The sequence below is a fragment of the Podarcis pityusensis genome (assembly GCF_964106645.2).
Source record: "Podarcis pityusensis genome assembly, chromosome: 1".
In the NCBI taxonomy this organism is placed as follows: domain Eukaryota; kingdom Metazoa; phylum Chordata; class Lepidosauria; order Squamata; family Lacertidae; genus Podarcis; species Podarcis pityusensis.
In genome coordinates, this window is record NC_138028.1 from 126,537,325 (window position 1) to 126,551,046 (window position 13,722).

The 13,722-nt window shown below is 42.3% G+C and overlaps 1 long non-coding RNA gene across 1 annotated transcript; it reads left to right on the forward strand.

The window, feature by feature from the left end:
- Positions 1 to 4,160: 4,160 nt before the first annotated feature.
- On the forward strand, positions 4,161 to 13,137 carry LOC308479996. Its single transcript, XR_013987915.1, has 3 exons — positions 4,161 to 4,348; positions 7,167 to 7,323; positions 9,066 to 13,137. It is a non-coding gene; the product is annotated as an uncharacterized lncRNA (long non-coding RNA).
- The last annotated feature ends 585 nt before the right edge of the window (positions 13,138 to 13,722 follow it).

A 13,722-nucleotide genomic window follows, 5' to 3' on the forward strand; every position in this document is an offset into this window, starting at 1 on the left:
TATAATATAATTATAATTATAATATAATATAATATAATATAATATAATATAATATAATATGTTTAGGGTGTCAGACTAGGACCTGAGAAACCAGAGTTCAAATCCCAACTCAGCTGTATAGGTCACTGGATGACATTGGGCCAGGCATTGCCTCTCAGCCTACCCTACCTTACAGGGTTGCTGCAAGATTAAATGAGGGGGAGAACCATGAATGCCACTTTGAGCTCTGGAGGAAGGAGGTGGGATATCAATGCAATAACTCATCATCATCATTTCCCGAGCTCCGTGATCCTGAGTGTCTCCTGCTCCCTGGCTGCCCTATGTGCTCACAATTGCCGCTCAGAACACCTGTGTGATGCCACCTCTCTTACTTCAAATTTCCTAATGGCCCTTCCATTAGGCAGCCACCCCCCCCCCAAGGCAACAGGTGCTGTGGGTGGGGTATGGGCTGGTGTTGGAAGTGAGAGCTGTGCTTGCCATGGAGCTAGTACTACACCCCTAGTTAACCTGCTACCGAGATGCGGTGTAGAACTCTTTCCCATCTCCGGTGCTGAAGTAACATTAAACTCCTGTACATGGATTGGAGTGGAGGGGTGGTTTTTGGTTTTTTTAAAATTGCATCTCTAGTTCCTTTGCCCTACTCAGCCTGCAACTAAGCCTAAGCATGTGTAACTGAAATAACTACATATTGCTTCCCTGTTTATCTGTGCTTCCATTTCCTCCCCTTTGTTGTTTCCCATTCTTAGACTGTAAGGTCCTCAGGGCAGGGACTTGTCCCCTTGAACTTTGTAAAGCACCAGAGAAACTGATGATTATATAGAATAGGTGCTTAAGATTTGTCATAAATCTGTATACATCAGCGCCTGCACACATCCAGAATATGCTGTAAAGATACACGGTTGTTGTGATCCTTGCTCCACACCTGCAATATGAGGATGACAACAATCTGAACTACAACCCTTCCATAAAGTGGGCAAAACTCCAATTTGCAATACAGTGGTACCTCAGGTTAAGTACTTAATTCATTCCAGAGGTCCTTACTTAACCTGAAACTGTTCTTAACCTGAAGCACAACTTTAGCCTATGGGGCCTCCTACTGCTGCTGCGCCACCGGAGCACGATTTCTGTTCTCATCCTAAAGCAAAGTTCTTAACCTGAAGCACTATTTCTGGGTTAGCAGAGTCTGTAACCTGAAACGTATGTAACCTGAAGCGTATGTAACCCGAGGTACGACTGTATAGGGGAAATAGTAGTTGACACAGGAAACATTTGGAAGGCAATAAAAGTCTTTGGAAGGCACCGATAAGTCTTGATTTATCTGCATATATCCTGCCTATGTGAATAACAAGAAGACAATACCAAAAGGAATACCGCTTGAGAAAGCAGTTGAAAATCCAACATCTACAGAAATTCAAGATGTATGTGCAGCAGTTGGACTTAATGTGTTTTTGGAGGAAAACAAAATGAATCTCAGGGAGTGGAACCGTCATGCACAGTACAGAGGAAGAGTGCTCATTCAGCTGAAGACAGAAGATGGTAAACCATGTCAACATCGGTTTCCAACACGTAAAGCCATGATACTAAGTGCAGCAGAAACAATTCCTAAACTAAAAAACAAGGACACAGAAAATGGGAAGCAGTGACCAAAGCCTACAGCAAGGAGAGAGAAGTAAAAAAAAGTAAGGGAAAGAAGAAGAAATGAATGTGGCTGGTACATGTGCAATGTATTAAAAATAGATGAAGGCGATTGTTGGCATCTGAACTAAAAGTTGGAGAAAAAACTGCATTTCTTGTTGCAGAAAGTATTGATCTGATGTGTAGAGATCTTTCCTATTCTACTTAATTCAAGAGGGTTCTGGAAGCTTGTCTGCGTGAAAGAAACAAGCAGAAGCTTCATGATGTTTGGGTTATTCCTTCAGAGAAGCTGAGTACAGCTGGCTTAAACTGGTTCTCTTATCTCTTCTGTCAAGGTCATGCTGACTCTAAAAATAGGACAGAAGCAGCTTGGGTTTCACTCTTTTCTATCTTTCTTTCCTTCTGGTGTGGTGTTATGAATATAGTGTTAAGGTTTAGTCTTGTTATAAGTTACTGTAAGTTTAAATTAAGTCTGCAGCAAATGGACTTCTTATGGACAGTGCCAATCCTGAATGTATTGGATTTGTGACCATTATGCTCATTTGTCTTCAGTAGCAGTAAAACTCTGCTGAATGAAATATAATTGCCTCTGGTCTATTTTTTGGGAATCCTGCAACTTGTTTAAGTTTTACTCTGCTAACTATACATTGGAATCTATTCTGGATCAATACTGAGTAGAATTTCAGTGACATGGAGGTCTTCAGCTTCCCCTTCTCTTGCACAAAACAATTATTATCCTCTTTAGCATTAATCAAGGAAGATTCATTGACGAGTCCAATGGGGCTGCCGCTACCAGAGTAGCATGCTTCTCACAGGAAGAAGAGGAAGGCCAATATCCACAGAACCACAGGTGAGAGAAGGAAAAGTGTGAGGTCCTGACTTATACACTGGAATCTGCTCTGGATCAATACTGAGTGGAATTCCATGACAGGTTATGGCCCAGAATGTTTTCTTTGCTGCTACCATTGCGGAGTGGCAGGCGAAGATGACAGATTACATGGAATTAGCCAAATTGACAGGAAGGACCAGGATGACCAGAGATTCCAGGACAATTGGGAGTAAATTTTTTGAGTATTTAAAAGAGAACTGTAAAAACTTAAAAACACTAGCAGGGTTGAAGTAACACCTACAATGCAAAATAGATAAGATGCGAGAATAAAATATGTGATAAAAATGTGACAAGGGATACCAACTGAAGGGAGGGAGGGAAGTCATGGCTCGGCAGAGCAAAAGGGTATACAGTGGTACCTCGGGTTAAGTACTTAATTCGTTCCTGAGGTCTGTTCTTAACCTGAAGCTGTTCTTAACCTGAAGCACCACTTTAGCTAATGGGGCCTCCCGCTGCCGCGGCACGATTTCTGTTCTCATCCTGAAACAAAGTTCTTAACCTGAGGTAATATTTCTGGGTTAGCAGAGTCTGTAACCTGAAGCGTATGTAACCCGAGGTACCACTGTATATTTTGATGGATGGATGTTGTTGAAAAAAGATTATGTAAGGAAAACAATAAAAATTTATATGCAAAAAAAGAAGAAGAATGTTTTCTTTGCTGTGCTGATGGGTTCCTGAGGCTGAGCAGAGTGCTGAGGAGGTCCGGCTGCGCGGTGCCAGAGTGTTTGCTGTGCAATGCAGGTATATGCAGATGTTCCCAACGGGGATCAAACCAGCAACCTTGGTGTTCCCATCGCCCTGCTCTAACCAACTCGTTTCTTCTTCCCTGCACCCACCCACATGGACTTTGTTGTTTGTTGTTGTTTAGTCGTGTCCGACTCTTCGTGGCCCCATGGACCAGAGCACGCCAGGCACTCCTGTCTTCCACTGCCTCCCGCAGTTTAGTCAAACTCATGCTGGTAGCTTCGAGAACACTATCCAACCATCTCGTCCTCTGTCGTCCCCTTCTCCTTGTGCCCTCCATCTTTCCCAGCATCAGGGTCTTTTCCAGGGAGTCTTCTCTTCTCATGAGGTGGCCAAAGTATTGGAGCCTCAGCTTCAGGATCTGTCCTTCCAGTGAGGACTCAGGGCTGATTTCCTTCAGAATGGATAGGTTTGATCTTCTTGCAGTCCATGGGACTCTCAAGAGTCTCCTCCAGCACCATAATTCAAAAGCATCTATTCTTCGGCGATCAGCCTTCTTTATGGTCCAGCTCTCACTTCCATACATCACTACTGGGAAAACCATAGCTTTTACTATACTGACCTTTGTTGGCAAGGTGAATTCTCTGCTTTTTAAGATGCTGTCTAGGTTTGTCATTGCTTTTCTCCCAAGAAGCAGGTGTCACCATCTGCAGTGATCATGGAGCCCAAGAAAGTAAAATCTCTCACTGCCTCCATTTCTTCTACTCCTATTTGCCAGGAGGTGATGGGCCCAGTGGACTACCACTCGGCTTTAATAGCAGGTCAGTCTCCGCCGGATTCACATCTGCAGCCGCGAGGAGAAACCTGCCAGCCGCTTCCACAACTGCCCGCCATGCGCTCTCCAAAAAGCGCGCTTCCCTGGGCTGGGCTAGGCGGGAGAGCGGCTCCATTGGCTGGGCCTTAGCCAAAGCGGGATTGTTGCTAGCAGAGGAAATGGACGGGTGAAGGCAGAAAGCTGCTGTCTCCGGAATGGAGAGGGTTCCTCTCCACGCTACTCGAGGCTAAGCGCCTGTGCTTGCAGCCGGCTGGGAAGGAATTGCATTGCAAAAGGGCTTCTGATCTCTCCTGCCGGCCTAAGATGTAAGGGAGTCGGGGATCTTAAAAGTAGGGCGCATAGAGGCTCCGTGGGTAGGGGTGGGGGACAGAGGACGAAAGGGGCTTTGCAGAAACATCAACCGATTCCGAGGATTTGGCACGAGTTGCAAACGGGCAGCTGCAGAATGGGTTCGTAATGTATACATGCATGCGCGTAACCTGATAACTTTTGCCTCGTGGCATCATCATCCCCCGAGTGTGGAAAGGTGACTGTCACGTAGGTGCTTACAAAGAAATGTGTTTGGATCCCCAATTTGTAAGCTCGCTTGGTTTCTGTGCTTGCCTTCCTTCGTGGCCAGGACGGATATCAAGCGCGCTGGTAGAGTGGGGTGATTTCTAGATTTTATATATCAAGGCTTTGGAGAGAAAAAGGCTCCATTCTCTCTCTTTTTCCCCGTCCAGATTGTTTCCGTAGTGCCATGAAAAGGTATCCAAGGGAGAGATTCACTTGATCAGGGAAATGCCAGGTGCTTATGGGTTGTTTCTTTAAAAAACAAATACTATAAGAGAAGCAATACAGTACTAGAAAAGACTGCCTCTAAGCTACTACTACAAGCCTGGCCAGAGCTCGAGTTTTTCAGTTGTCACTGAACACAGCAATCAACCTCTTTTTCTTTCTTTGTAACAGCAACGCTTAAGGGGATCCTGAGGTTTGGGAAAGTGTTTTTTTAGCTAATTTAAAGCAAAAAAGATTATTAAAGCAGCTGAATGAACACATGGTATGTAGACTGGCAGCCATAAAAGAAAAACAGATTGGTGCAGGTCAAGAGGAGTGGAACCGCTGGCACGGAGGGAATCATTGCTTGAAACTTTCCTACCTCTGGTAGGGAGGTTCCACTGCAACATTTTGTTGCAGGTCCCATTTAATCATATTTGTATTTATTTATGTATCTTCTGAAGCACCACCATGACTGCACATTGGGAATGAGGCTCTAGATCAGGTATCCCCAAACTTGGCCCTCCAGCTGTTGTGGGACTACAACTCCCATCATCCCTAGCTAACAGGACCAGTGGTCAGGGATGATGGGAATTGTAGTCCCAAAACAGCTGGAGGGCTGCGTTTGGGGATGCCTGCCCTAGATTCCTCTTTCTGGTTGTGCAGTAGGTCTCTACATGAATAATGCTGTGCCTTGTTTCGTTTCTAAAACTGTAGCATCTACTGCTAGTTGCTCCATTCATAGCAGGTTAATGCTATGAATCTCACTCTTTTACTTCAGGGAAGGGCTTGTGGCTCTATGATATAACATCTAGCTTAGATGCAGAGGGTCTCTGGCTCAATCTCTGGCTTATAGGAGCCAAACTCGTAGGGGCTGAGGTCTCTTTGCCCCCCATAAAATAATTTAGGGGGCCAGGCCCCCCAAGCTGATAAGCATTGCCATTCAAATGGGGGGTGCCGTGTCATGTGATCTATTATGTGGGGTGGGGCTTACCTGCCCCCCTTCCCCAATATTTTGTTCAAGTTGGCACCCCTGCTCTGGCTGCATCTATGTTTTTGTCGGAAGTCATTTGTATTCCCCTTATATGGGAGGAATAAGACCAACGATTTGACAAAGGCCATTCGGTGGTCCATGGCTAAGTGGGAATTGAATACTCTTCGGGTCTCGCCCAGCTGCCTGCTGCTAGAACAAACTTTGATCAGCTCGTTCACAGCAACACATTGTTTCCTTCCTATGTTTAATCAATGGTGATTAGCTTTCACGAACTTTGCAGTTGAGATACTACATGGATAAATATTGTTCTGGGTTGGGGGGGGGAGGAATTCAGACCAGTGGGAAAATACAGGCTAAGCTTCCTTTCCAAGCCAGGGCCTCACCTGGGATAGAGGCACATGGCCAAAGGCGTTGATGGCCCATCTAAGAGGAATCTTGAGCAGACAGAGGTTGCCAAGGTGATGGGGTGGTGAGAGAGGTGACAGGAAAAGAGTGTTTTTATCAAGGTGTGCTGGGAAGGAGAAGTGGGGGAGACTGAGCTCCATCTTGGGCAGGTTGGCTGAAGGCTGGCTGGGAATCCAGTGCTGCACTGCTGTGGGCAACAAGTCCTGCTGGAGATGACCGTAGTGTAAGATCTAGACGCCCTCCATCCAAATTCAGGTGTAAATATGTGAATAAATCATATTTCTTAAAGCTACAACTGTCTCCACCTCATCTTCAATTCTCCAAATGAGCACAGACCCTGGGTGAGCGCCTGGAATACCCCTGGGATCTTGGTACCACTTGGCAGAGAGTGGGGATGGCACCTAATAATAATAATAATAATATAATTAATAATAATAATAATAATAATAATAATAATAATAATAATTTATTATTCATACCCCGCCCATCTGGCTGGGTTTCCCCAGCCACTCTGGGCGGCTTCCAACAAAACACTAAAGTACAATAACCTATTAAACATTAGAAGCTTCCCTAAACAGGGCTGCCTTCAGATGTATTCTAAAAGTTTGATAGTTATTTTTCTCTTTGACATCTGGTGGGGGGGCGTTCCACAGGGTGGGTGCCACTACCGAGAAGGCCCTCTGCCTGGTTCCCTGTAACTTGGCTTCTCACAGCGAGGGAACCGCCAGAAGGCCCTCGGCGCTGGACCTCAGAGTCCGGGCAGAACGATGGAGGTGGAGATGCTCCTTCAGAATTCAGAACTTGGCAGTCATTACTTGACTGCTTTAGGAAAACAAATCTACCACCTTTGTTAGTGGGAATGTTATAGCACAAGCCAATCTTTACTGTGCGGTGTGTTTTTTTCACAAGGGCAAAATAAACTTGGTTTAAAACTTCATTTAAAAAAATATTTTCTGGTTTGTTTTCAGAGAGAAAACAGTGCTTTGTTTACAAAGAGTGCTGGTGAGCATGCTACCGTGATGGCTCACAAGCAGACTGGAAAGTGGGAAAAGTACGGTAAAAGGTATTGCAGAGACTGGGAAAGAGAAGCTGGATTAAAAGACTGGGTTCGGAGGGGACTTCCGGGTTGGCGCCATCGCCGAATGGCGGACTCCCTCCGAGCTCCGGAGGGAGTCTGCTCGGCAGGGGCTGGGTCCTACCGCACCGGCGATGCGGGGACCCTTAAAAACCACGGCCACGAGGGTCGTGGACATGGAGACTCGGCTGGCACCGCTAGCGCCCTCCCGACTCGTGAAGGAGCCTTTTTAAAGGCTAAGGATCGGGTGCCGGGGAGAAGCGTGGTGCTTTGAGTCCTCTGCTATCCCTGCCGAGCGCAGCCGCATGCCATCCGGCGGAGAGCGCTGACTTCTTCTATTGAAAATTCGGATTTTTAGACAACAACCCGTGAGTAATTTGGAAACTGGGTTTAAAAGGAGGAAAAAAAGAATTTCTTTTTGAATTGGATACGAGCGGGGGGGGATCCAAAAAGGAAGTCAGTCCCCCCCCCTATTGTAAACCCTTCAAGACAAGGACGGGGCAACCAAGGTCCAAAAAGATTTGTATTGCTGATAAAAACTAAGAATTTCACGATGGGGAATTATAAGAACTGTGCTGGAGGATGAACTGAGGGAGAAGAAACGTAACCCCCCCCCCCTGGGAACCGGGGTGATTGAAGAGAGAGCCTGGTGAAAAGAGTCGGAGATTTTGACAGCTGTCAAAGTAGCTGTCAAAGTCGGAAAGCAGAGAGGATTTTATTATGAGAACTTTGCTGGCTAAATTTGTTACAATTTGCTACAATTTGTTAAAACTTGGATACAAAATGGCGAAAATATGGATAACAATCGGACTTTTGGACTAGAGAAGACAAAGTTATAACAATCCCCCTAGAGGAGTTTCGGGACATTACAAAGATGGTCGTAAGTGAAAAAAACACCTTTGGAATTTTACAGGACTGGTTATCTTCTGGGAAAGCTGCGAAACGGAAACAATATTTTGTCTACAGGGTGTTCAGCTAAAGGAGACAATAGAATTTTCTATTGAAGAAAGGAAGGGACTGAACGCAAGTTTTTGTTCCTGAATAATAATAATCCCTGCAGACTTACTAAGCTTCTGAATTAGAACGTTTCAGCAGCGGAACAAGAGGAAACTGGACTACAATTTGGAAAGAACAATGGGGGGAGTTTTATTACAGATCTGAAGTTAAGTGTTCTAAAAATGTTTATGAAAGGGGAAAAAAAAAAAAAAAGAAAAGAAACAACCAGCAAGGAGTCGGGGGAAATAGGTGATTTATGGATTGTAAGAATCCCAGGCGGATAACATGGTTTGGTGGTCAGGGGGAAATTAAACCGGGGACAGGGGGGGAGAACTATAATCCAAAGGCTTGTTAACTTCTTTTTTTGAACTAGCTTTGTCTTATCTATTATACTCTTTATTTCTTATTTCTGATACTTTTATTATGTGGGGAGTTTTTATTATTAAAAAAAGGGAAATTGTGGAATGAAAATGGGGTGGGCCTTGGGAAAGAAATTTTTTGTGTTTTATTAAGGGTATTGATGTGGAGTGCAGAAATTTTAAATTCGAATAATGGTTTAACAAATTAAGTTTTTAATTAGAACTGAGAGCTTGTGGAGCCAACAATGTGAAAAAGGAATATGGTAGGGGTGGGGGAAGGGGGGAGTCCCAGAAAGCGGATATATGAAAATAAGGATATATGAAAATATGTAAATTCTTGCTTTCTGTATTTTCTTTTTTTTGAAAATTTTAATAAATATTATTTAAAAAAAAATAAAAAAAAAAAATAAAAGACTGGGTTCGGAGGGTACCAGGAGATGAGTCAAAAGCCGCATGCAGATACTGCATGTGTGAAATCAGAGCTCACCACAGTGATCTTGTGTCACACAGTAAAACTAAGAAGCATAAGAAGCATGTTGCGTTGCTCTCACAGCCTTCAATGAATGTGGATAAACACTCCTATGAGTTTGAAAAGTGGCAACTTGAAAAAGAAATGTCATTTGGAGCCAAACTGGACACGTTCGATGAATTCAAGCATATGGAAATGAATGATTCCATAAATGTGTGTGCTCTGAAATTAGCCACACACATAGCTTGCCATATGAGCATTTTTACTGTTGATCACCTGGGATGTATTATTGGTGGAATGGCCGAGAAAGACATAAGCCTACATAGGACAAAGTGCTCTACAATTATAAGAGATATCATAGGTCCTACAGTCCACAAAGAGCTGCTTCGGGATATCGGCAACGGACACTACTCCTTGATCATTGACAAAAGTTCTGACGCATCTTTGCAGAAGCAACTTTGCTTGATGGTGCGATACTTCAGCGACAAGCTGAAATACATTGTATCCTCCTTTGTAGGGTTAATTACTTTCAGTGACACTGATCTAATCACAGAGGCCCTCTTATCATTCCTAAATGAAAATAAGCTCAACATACAGAAGTGTGTTGGGATCGGTGCCGATGGGCTCAGCGCAAGTATATGTGGTCATAAAAATTCGCTGCTCAAAAAGTTTTATGAACTCAATCCTTGCGGTGTTTTTATTAAGTGCACATGCCACTCCATTTATCTGTGCTTATCGAGAGCTATCGATGTGCTTCCCCTGAACCTAGAATATATGGTTGCGCAGACCTACTTGTGGTTTTCTCAAAGCACGTTTCACCAGAAACGGTACGCTGAACTGTATGCTGCAATCAACGTTGAAGAGGTTGCCCTGAAGGTGCTGCAAGTTACCGACACGTGATGGCTGTCTATGAGCCCCTGCATTAATAGAATACTTAGCCTGTATGATACTCTGAAGTTGCATTTTCAGTCTGTAAAAGACACTGAAAAGGACTACAGTGCTGAACTGCTCTATCAAATGTACTCTGAGCCTCTTAACAGACTTTACCTGGTTTTTCTGCAGCCTCTTGTCCAGGAAGCAAACAGGCTCAGTAAGTTACCGTATTTTTCGCTCTATAACACGCACCCGACCATAACACGCACATAGTTTTTAGAGGAGGAAAATCCGCAGGCATGCCACCCCTAGGCATTCCCTCCATAACACGCACAGACATTTCCCCTTACTTTCTAGGAGGAAAAAAGTGAGTGTTATGGTGCAAAAAATACGGTATTTCTTTTGGAAACTGCTAATCCAGTTAAACTGATTACTGAGTTAGTGATGTTCTACAAGACTCTGTTACAGAGAGTCGTGAAGCCTTTTGCCTTTCCAACATGGTCATCCATAATGAACTATGACATTAGAAGCAAGCGAAACTACCTGTCCCTCTCCGAAGTTAATCTTGGGCAACTGTTCCTTTCGGAATTATCAGAAGCCAAAATCTCTTGCCAAATTAGGGACGCCATTCAAACGACGTGTCGGGATTGTGTTTTTGAGCTTGCAAACCAAATAAAGCTTCGCCTGCCCCCAAATGTGGATCATCTTGAATCGCTCACCGCTCTAAATCCTTCAGTTGTTCTGAGTCCCCTAAGACCTGCATTTTCAGCTTGGTCGTTTTTGTCATTATACAGAGGGGATCACTTGCAATTGGAGCAACAGTGGAGGAATCTGGATACAGTTTCTTGGACGAACACAGAAGATAGCCAGATAGAACAGTTCTGGGTAGAGGTTGTAAAACATGCAGATGAGGTGGGAGATAAAGATTTTGTTGAGCTAGGATTATTTGCCCTTGCACTTCTCACTCTGCCCTTCAGCAGTGCAGCCGTGGAGTGTACAGTTTCACAAATGAATCTGATAAAGCACAAGCTGAAGAACAGGCCGCAGGACAGCCTGTTAGAAAATATTCTAAGGATCAGAGCTTACATGCACAGAAATAAGATTTGCTGCAACCAGTTTCAGCCATCCAAAGAGATGATTTCTTTGTTCAGTAGTGAATTTTATGCTGTTGCTAATAGCAAGGATGCTATAGAAGGCTACGATGATATTTTTTGAAGAAGAAAAAGTCAAGATTTTAAAAATTGCATTCTTATAAGAACATTGAGTGACTTGCAGTTATACTATTTGCCTTTCTGACATTCTCTTACTAATGAATTCACTGTTTTTAGTGTCATTTCCACTGGTTTTTCAATTCTGTGTATTATCTGAAACATGCTGCCTTTTACTGCAGAAGTAAGATACCATTGATAAAATATGTAGTTTTGAATATGCCTTGTATTTTGCCTCTGCTGCAGGCTTCCAGGTGCTCACAGCTAGTGAGACTGCGAGAGATCTCAAGTTCTTAAAATCTGTTACTTCATGTTACTCTCTTCTGTCATTTAAAAACGGTTCTGCGTTCTTAAAAATAGCTTAAAATCAGACTATACTACCTGGCGACAATATTTATTGTGCAGTCCTGCATGTAAAAATGCTGAAGCAGGGACTGGAATTTATAGAGCTGCCGAGATTCATGTAGAAGGCTTGAGTCAGCTCAGTGAAATCTACTCTTCCTTTCCCTTTAATCAGCTGACTGTCACACCATATCACATACCGCTTTTGAAACACCTTTCAGTTTCAAAAGCAGTTTGGTTTTGTTGGGTGTCTGAGAACACAGAACTAGGTTTACATTTCTTTACATCCTAGCCAACATGTTTGCATCATCTACTGTTGAGAACTAAAATAGGAAAACCAATTCTCTGATGAGAAACAAACCCTGAAATTAGTATATTAAACTTAGTTTGCTTAAGTTTGCTTAATTTACTCCTCTGAAGTCAGTAGGATATTTTAATAAAAATATTGATAAGTGACTCCAAAGTTGTATCGAGCAAGGATTTAATGGTAGCTCAGTGTGAATTTAGTAAAGTTTTAAATTTGCTTTCGGAATAATACTGTTCTTTCAGAATACAGTAACCTAACAGTAAACATTGGCAATGGGCAGGATTGGAAGCGGGCATCAACTTCAGTTTAGTGCAAACATCAAATCTTCAGGTGTCTATTTCTAGACAACAGTGCATGGAGTTTTTAAGTTTTACAACAATTATACCAAGGCCTTAAAAGTCAACGTGTTTTGGTACTTGTGTCAGATTTAATCACCAATAATAATCTTCTGGCAACACACAAATTAAAACCCATACCAAAATGAGCTGCTTATTGCATGAATATTTGACAAATAGCAGGAACTGAGCAGTGAATGCATAAATGATTAGAAGAAAATGGAGTCAACTTGTAGCTTGACTTTTTAAAATACGTAAACATACTGATTACAAGCTTCTTATGTAATTGTTAGACTGCTAGCTTTAAATGCAAACCAAAGCTTCCTTACCTAGACCTAAGTTTTCTGGAGAGCTTTTGAATGAACTTTTCTAAAATCTGGATATAAATGGCAAAACAAAATGTATCTGTATGACAAGATAAATTATTAGGTTTAGAATTCAAATTTGCAAGAGGCTTTTGAAAAAGATATATAGCTTTTGGTTATATTTGCATTATTATTAGCATGTATTTCATTCATTCCTTGGGAGTGTGGTGTGTTAAGACAGACGATGACAGATATAAACATTCTCTGCTGACATTTAAAAAAAATCCTCATGAAAACTGCAGCTCTACTTCACACTAAAAGGATAATGATTAATACATAGAGTGGGAAAATACATCTGTGTCCATTAACATTACAGTTTTAGGAACTGACATTTTTTATTGACTCATCTAAATATATATGTATATATATATTTAGCAATATACAGTTGTGAAAGCAGTCTAAAAATAAAAAGCGACATTCAATGCTTTTAAAATTCAGAGCAGGCCCATTTAAATCAATAAGACTTTATTTCAGTAGGTACATTATGTGTATGAGTTAGTTGACTTACCACCCAAAAGGATCTTAACTGTATTCTAGATATTTGAACAAATGTTTGTTGTTTATATAAATAATTATTTTTATAATAAACATATACATTGTTTTGAATGTAGTCCCTTCTGATGTTTGCCAGGGAAGGGGGGACAGCTAAATATACTAATCCCAGAAATTTGCAGAATTTGGTTCTAATGCCTGTTGATGATAATATATTCCCCAAGGGGGTGGAAATCATACAGGACTGCATCCCCCACTTTCCTAAGTGCTCCTGCTTGTGAAATAAGAATCTAATTAATGCAGTGCCTAATTTAGCCACTCTCATTTCTAAACATAGAACAGATATCTGGAAGATTAGCCTCTGCCTGGCGGAAACTTTTTGAAACGGATGTTGCAGAACTCTTCCTTTAAAAATGGTAAATGCTCTTTCCTTTGCTTAGGGTGGGAGATTTGCCAGTCCTGAATTACCTGAAGGTCAACTGGAGTCAGGATTTCTCCTTGAAACTTAGAAAAGCAGATCCAGCAGGCTGAAGTTTTCACCATAATGGCTTAATTCTGCCTAAGGCTATTGAAACAGACTTACACCCATCTCATCGAGTTTCATTATTTACAGTGTGATGTTAATTATTCTATTAGTTCTATAGTATAGCCCCATCCTGATTTTGTTTCCCTTCAGCAAAGTATGTTGAGGCAAGAAATGTGA